General features: G+C 66.5%; 1 non-coding gene across 1 annotated transcript; it reads left to right on the top strand.

Annotated features, from left to right (window-relative positions):
* The first annotated feature begins 1,528 nt into the window (after positions 1 to 1,528).
* LOC141979806 (5S ribosomal RNA) lies at positions 1,529 to 1,647 on the top strand. The gene has a single exon (XR_012637197.1). It is a non-coding gene; the product is annotated as a 5S ribosomal RNA (ribosomal RNA).
* Positions 1,648 to 5,000: the final 3,353 nt, after the last annotated feature.

Here is a 5,000-nt window from a genome sequence, read left to right on the forward strand (position 1 = left end):
TTGACCTGGTGTCCCGGGGGGACTTAGACATTTTTTTCAGCCTTTTCCTCCGGGTTGACCTGGTGTCCCGGGGGGACTTAGACATTTTTTCAGCCTTTTCCTCCGGGTTGACCTGGTGTCCCGGGGGGACTTAGACTTTTTTTCAGCCTTTTCCTCCGGGTTGACCTGGTGTCCCGGGGGGACTTAGACTTTTTTTCAGCCTTTTCCTCCGGGTTGACCTGGTGTCCCGGGGGGACTTAGACATTTTTTTCAGCCTTTTCCTCCGGGTTGACCTGGTGTCCCGGGGGGACTTAGACTTTTTTTCAGCCTTTTCCTCCGGGTTGACCTGGTGTCCCGGGGGGACTTAGACTTTTTTTCAGCCTTTTCCTCCGGGTTGACCTGGTGTCCCGGGGGGACTTAGACTTTTTTTCAGCCTTTTCCTCCGGGTTGACCTGGTGTCCCGGGGGGACTTAGACTTTTTTTCAGCCTTTTCCTCCGGGTTGACCTGGTGTCCCGGGGGGACTTAGACATTTTTTTCAGCCTTTTCCTCCGGGTTGACCTGGTGTCCCGGGGGGACTTAGACTTTTTTTCAGCCTTTTCCTCCGGGTTGACCTGGTGTCCCGGGGGGACTTAGACATTTTTTTCAGCCTTTTCCTCCGGGTTGACCTGGTGTCCCGGGGGGACTTAGACATTTTTTTCAGCCTTTTCCTCCGGGCTGACCTGGTGGCCGAGCGTCTCGCCGTCCGCGGCCGGAGCTAGAGATGCCCCCCCCCCCAGGCCAGCCTGCGAAGCCGCGGCCAGGATCGGGCCCCTGGAAGTCTGACTAAAAATTTTCACCGACCCCAAAAACGGTTAGGGGGGGCCTCATAAAGCCTCCGGAGCGAAAAAAAAAAAAACGGAAAAAAGGATCGGGCCCACCCGAGGCAGGGGAGTCAGTAAGGGAAAGGGGACGAGGCGGCCCGGAGCCGGGTGCCCGGAGCCGGGTGCCGGCGGCCAGGATCGGGCCCCTGGAAGTCTGAAAAATTTTTTTCACCGACCCCCAAAGTGGTATTGGGGGGGGCTCATAAAGCCTCCGGAGCGAAAAAAAAAAAAAACGGAAAAAAGGATCGGGCCCACCCGAGGCAGGGGAGTCAGTAAGGGAAAGGGGACGAGGCGGCCCGGAGCCGGGTGCCCGGAGCCGGGTGCCCGCGGCCAGGATCGGGCCCCTGGAAGTCTGAAAAAAATTTTTTCACCGACCCCCAAAGTGGTGTTGGGGGGGGCTCACGAAGCCTCCGGAGCGGAAAAAAAAAACCGGAAAAAAGGATCGGGCCCACCCGAGGCAGCGGAGTCAGTAAGGGAAAGGGGACGAGGCGGCCCGGAGCCGGGTGCCCGCGGCCAGGATCGGGCCCCTGGAAGTCTGAAAAAAAAATTTTCACCGACCCCCAAAGGGGTGTTGGGGGGGGGCTCATGAAGCCTCCGGAGCGAAAAAAAAAAACGGAAAAAAGGATCGGGCCCACCCGAGGCAGGGGAGTCAGTAAGGGAAAGGGGACGAGGCGGACCGGAGCCGAGTGCCTACGGCCATACCGGACGGAAGGCCCCCGATCCCGTCCGATCTCGGAAGGTAAACCGTCCCGGGCCTGGCTAGTACTTGGATGGGTGACCGCCTGGGAATCCCAGGTGCCGTAGGCAGCTTTTCCCGCTGCGAGCCAGCTCTCTCCTTTTCTGGGGAACAAGGGCAGGGTCGCCCTGCCAGGGGCCCTGGGGCTGAAGTCCCTGCCGGCCACCAGGTCAACCCGGAGCCTGCCCCTCTGCGGCCAGCAGGTCAACCCCATACCGGCAGGGGGTTGACCTGGTGGCCGGGAAGCAGAGCGGCCAGCAGGTCAACCCCATACATTCAGCGGGTTGACCTGGTGGACGGGAAGGAAAGCGGCCAGCAGGTCAACCCCATACTTTCAGCGGGTTGACCTGGTGGCCGGGAAGGAAAGCGGCCAGCAGGTCAACCCCATACATTCAGCGGGTTGACCTGGTGGCCGGGAAGGAAAGCGGCCAGCAGGTCAACCCCATACATTCAGCGGGTTGACCTGGTGGCCGGGAAGGAAAGCGGCCAGCAGGTCAACCCCATACATTCAGCGGGTTGACCTGGTGGCCGGGAAGGAAAGCGGCCAGCAGGTCAACCCCATACATTCAGCGGGTTGACCTGGTGGCCGGGAAGGAAAGCGGCCACCAGGTCAACCCCATACAGGCAGCGGGTTGACCTGGTGGCCCGAAAGCAAACCGGCCACCAGGTCAACCCGGAGCCTGCCCCCGCGGGCAGGGGCCAAGCGGACCCCCCTCCGCCCGGGCTTGCCCTGCTCCGAGCCGGGGCTTAATCCCCGTCCGGCCACCAGGTCAACCCGGAGCCTGCCCCTCTGCGGCCAGCAGGTCAACCCCATGCCGGCAGCGGGTTGACCTGGTGGCCGGGAAGGAAAGCGGCCACCAGGTCAACCCCATACTTTCAGCGGGTTGACCTGGTGGCCGGGAAGGAAAGCGGCCACCAGGTCAACCCCATACTTTCAGCGGGTTGACCTGGTGGCCGGGAAGGAAAGCGGCCAGCAGGTCAACCCCATACATTCAGCGGGTTGACCTGGTGGCCGGGAAGGAAAGCGGCCAGCAGGTCAACCCCATACATTCAGCGGGTTGACCTGGTGGCCGGGAAGGAAAGCGGCCAGCAGGTCAACCCCATACATTCAGCGGGTTGACCTGGTGGCCGGGAAGGAAAGCGGCCAGCAGGTCAACCCCATACATTCAGCGGGTTGACCTGGTGGCCGGGAAGAAAAGCGGCCAGCAGGTCAACCCCATACATTCAGCGGGTTGACCTGGTGGCCGGGAAGGAAAGCGGCCAGCAGGTCAACCCCATACATTCAGCGGGTTGACCTGGTGGCCGGGAAGGAAAGCGGCCAGCAGGTCAACCCCATACATTCAGCGGGTTGACCTGGTGGCCGGGAAGAAAAGCGGCCAGCAGGTCAACCCCATACATTCAGCGGGTTGACCTGGTGGCCGGGAAGGAAAGCGGCCAGCAGGTCAACCCCATACATTCAGCGGGTTGACCTGGTGGCCGGGAAGGAAAGCGGCCACCAGGTCAACCCCATACAGGCAGCGGGTTGACCTGGTGGCCCGAAAGCAAACCGGCCACCAGGTCAACCCGGAGCCTGCCCCCGCGGGCAGGGGCCGGCATACCCCCGTCCGTCCGGGGTCGCCCTGCCCCGGGCTCCGGGCTTAAGTCCCGAGCGGCCACCAGGTCAACCCGGAGCCTGCCCCCGCGGGCAGGGGCCGGCGGAGCCCCGTCCGTCCGGGGTCGCCCTGCCCCGGGCTCCGGGCTTAATTCCCGTCCGGCCACCAGGTCAACCCGGAGCCTGCCCCCGCGGGCAGGGGCCAGGCGGACCCCCGTCTGTCCGGGGTCGCCCTGCCCCGGGCTCCGGGCTTAATTCTCCTCCGGCCACCAGGTCAACCCGGAGCCTGCCCCCGCGGGCAGGGGCCAGGCGGACCCCCGTCCGTCCGGGGTCGCCCTGCCCCGGGCTCCGGGCTTAATTCTCCTCCGGCCACCAGGTCAACCCGGAGCCTGCCCCCGCGGGCAGGGGCCGGCATACCCCCGTCCGTCCGGGGTCGCCCTGCCCCGGGCTCCGGGCTTAATTCCCGTCCGGCCACCAGGTCAACCCGGAGCCTGCCCCCGCGGGCAGGGGCCAGGCGGACCCCCGTCCGTCCGGGGTCGCCCTGCCCCGGGCTCCGGGCTTAATTCTCCTCCGGCCACCAGGTCAACCCGGAGCCTGCCCCCGCGGGCAGGGGCCGGCATACCCCCGTCCGTCCGGGGTCGCCCTGCCCCGGGCTCCGGGCTTAATTCCCGTCCGGCCACCAGGTCAACCCGGAGCCTGCCCCCGCGGGCAGGGGCCAGGCGGACCCCCGTCCGTCCGGGGTCGCCCTGCCCCGGGCTCCGGGCTTAATTCTCCTCCGGCCACCAGGTCAACCCGGAGCCTGCCCCCGCGGGCAGGGGCCGGCGGAGCCCCGTCCGTCCGGGGTCGCCCTGCCCCGGGCTCCGGGCTTAATTCCCGTCCGGCCACCAGGTCAACCCGGAGCCTGCCCCCGCGGGCAGGGGCCGGCGGAGCCCCGTCCGTCCGGGGTCGCCCTGCCCCGGGCTCCGGGCTTAATTCTCCTCCGGCCACCAGGTCAACCCGGAGCCTGCCCCCGCGGGCAGGGGCCAGGCGGAGCCCCGTCCGTCCGGGGCCGCCCTGCCCCGGGCTCCGGGCTTAAGTCCCGAGCGGCCACCAGGTCAACCCGGAGCCTGCCCCCGCGGGCAGGGGCCAGGCGGATCCCCGTCCGTCCGGGGTCGCCCTGCCCCGGGCTCCGGGCTTAATTCTCCTCCGGCCACCAGGTCAACCCGGAGCCTGCCCCCGCGGGCAGGGGCCGGCATACCCCCGTCCGTCCGGGGTCGCCCTGCCCCGGGCTCCGGGCTTAATTCCCGTCCGGCCACCAGGTCAACCCGGAGCCTGCCCCCGCGGGCAGGGGCCAGGCGGACCCCCGTCCGTCCGGGGTCGCCCTGCCCCGGGCTCCGGGCTTAATTCTCCTCCGGCCACCAGGTCAACCCGGAGCCTGCCCCTCTGCGGCCAGCAGGTCAACCCCATGCCGGCAGCGGGTTGACCTGGTGGCCGGGAAGGAAAGCGGCCACCAGGTCAACCCCATACTTTCAGCGGGTTGACCTGGTGGCCGGGAAGGAAAGCGGCCAGCAGGTCAACCCCATACATTCAGCGGGTTGACCTGGTGGCCGGGAAGGAAAGCGGCCAGCAGGTCAACCCCATACATTCAGCGGGTTGACCTGGTGGCCGGGAAGGAAAGCGGCCAGCAGGTCAACCCCATACATTCAGCGGGTTGACCTGGTGGCCGGGAAGAAAAGCGGCCAGCAGGTCAACCCCATACATTCAGCGGGTTGACCTGGTGGCCGGGAAGGAAAGCGGCCACCAGGTCAAGCCCATACATTCAGCGGGTTGACCTGGTGGCCGGGAAGGAAAGCG

The sequence above is a fragment of the Natator depressus genome, chromosome 28, assembly GCF_965152275.1.
Source record: "Natator depressus isolate rNatDep1 chromosome 28, rNatDep2.hap1, whole genome shotgun sequence".
Taxonomy (NCBI): Eukaryota; Metazoa; Chordata; order Testudines; family Cheloniidae; genus Natator; species Natator depressus.